Below are 2,398 nucleotides of genomic sequence, written 5' to 3'. Positions count from 1 at the left end.
AATTACATGAGTACATATACACCGAATTTAATATAATGGCGGTAAAATATCCCACCGTTTCTGATACAAAAACATTTTTGATACATATTTTATTCACCGACGTTGACCAATTTTGTAATTGCATCAAAAGAATCAATGTTTACATTTAACTGGTAGTCTTTAGTTTGTAACCCAGACATTTATCCGGGATTAAAATGTGAGTCATGTCACAATGGTTCCCGGCCTGTACGCGTAGCATTGGTTCCTGGCTAAGACGAAAAATAATTGTGTCGCTTTCACCTCGTGTAGATTTCAGACTTTACAACTGTGTAAATGTAAACTTGTAACATTGCAATATGTAAAGATACGCGTTGACCGATCTAGACGTGTTTACATGCTCACAGTGGAAATTTGCAGTTCGTTAAAGTTACTGTTGCATATGTATATACTTTTGTAAAGAAGAGTTAGAGTTGTGACAAAGTTTTGTGCGTTGTGTATGCGATTTAAAAATACAAGTAAATGTATATTTTACATTTTGAACATTTAATTTTTTATTTATTGAACAGTTTTAATTGGACAATGCACAAGATGGACATTAAGATGTCTCCACCTTAAAAATTAACATTGTTGAAAGTTGAAACATAAAATATCAAACCTTGCTTATTTAAACGGATATTATTTGACATGTTTGTATAATCTATAATTGCAACATGGCAAATATCAGCTAAATACTCAACACGTGCAATTTTTCTGGTGATTATGTGAAATATATTAAAATTCATTGTAAGATTGCCGTTTTCACAAAAGAAACTTTCAAATAGCGCGTATATAATGCAAAGAAAGCTACTTAAACTGAAACGTATTTTAAAATTATAAACTCGCTGTTTTGTAACAATTTTATCAATGTATTGATTTCCAATACGATTTAACCGTTTACTGTCTTTAAGGACATATCACTTTCGGAAATTGTCAGAAGTGGGTGGAGTAATGTAAAATAATAATTCGTCATATAAGCATTGTTTAGTTTGGAACAATATGCATAACTAAAATAATATATACTTCAGTGATACATGAACCAGTTCTAATGAAATCTTTCAAAAAGAGTACATAATCACATGTGTTCACCTTATAAACCACTTTCTTCATGGGCGTTGTATTTCCTTATTTTCTTTTTTTTTGTTCATAAATCCATTAACACCAGCTGGAACCTACATTCTGATACAGACGAATTTAAGGGAACTGCGTCGGATAATACGGTAGCCCAGAAGTTGTGTTTGCTTTTGTGTGTGTTTTTAGTAGTTTTGAGTTTTTTTGAAACGCATATTTTCTTGTTGTTTTTGATGCGAGGATATTTATAACATTCTATTAATTTCCTTAATCATCGCAAGCTGTGTATGTATAGCACGTGATGTCACTACATTATTATCAATATGTTACCATAAAGAGATATATTAATCTGTTTTTGAACGATGGTGTAAAATAATAGTGTTAACCTGATTTTTTTACGAAAAATCTTTGATTATATATAAATTAACGGAACCCGGTAGGGTGGTTTTGCTGTCGCTTGGGCGTTACCATGTCGTTAACAAATGCACGTTATTCAATTAGTTTTATATTAAATAACTTTCTTGTTTACTTTTCATGAATATTTGAATTGTAAAGATCGTCTAGGAAACACGTGAACAAAGTTCTGCTTCACTCCACAATATGGCCATCGCAGCTAAAATGGCAATATGCCTAAAAGCTCTTATCTTCCAATCAAATATTTATATATTTTTTCTTAGGTTGTCCTTTGAAATAATAATTGAAAACGGCTCCTCCTCACTCCAAAATACCAGCTTGTATTTGAAACAGATTATTTGTCACACACACATTCACGCGCACACACAATCACGCACGCGCACACACACACGCTTACGCAAACACACACTCACATAAAAAACAACACAATATTTTCTATGTTAGTAATGTCATCCCTTTAGCTCAATATTTTAAGACTTAGTTTTGTTTAGTATTTCTTCATATTTATATTCATTCTGTTGAAAAAAAAATAATGTGAAACTTCTATACAATCGAAATATCTATGCATAGAAAATCAAAACTTTCACTGTCAACTTAGTTGATAGTCGTTTCAGTTTGGATTGAGACTTAAAGTTAAGCGTACAGTACATTTAAAATTTGGGCGTTTATTTTCAATAAATTGTTTTGCTGAAATAGTTCCAATATGTTTAATAAATAACTTGCATGTGTTGTATTTCTAAATTAAACCTTTACAGTCTGTTCGCCTTATGAGCTGTCCAAGTTTTTAGTTATCGGGCCCATGTATAAGAAAATAAAGGGGAAACAAACTTCTAACTTATATTGTAAATCATCAATAGAATATCGGTAAAACGAAAGGTTGCTGCAATTATTTAAGAAC

The sequence above is a fragment of the Dreissena polymorpha genome, chromosome 5, assembly GCF_020536995.1.
Source record: "Dreissena polymorpha isolate Duluth1 chromosome 5, UMN_Dpol_1.0, whole genome shotgun sequence".
Classification (NCBI taxonomy): domain Eukaryota; kingdom Metazoa; phylum Mollusca; class Bivalvia; order Myida; family Dreissenidae; genus Dreissena; species Dreissena polymorpha.
Note: the sequence above shows the minus strand (reverse complement) of the source record.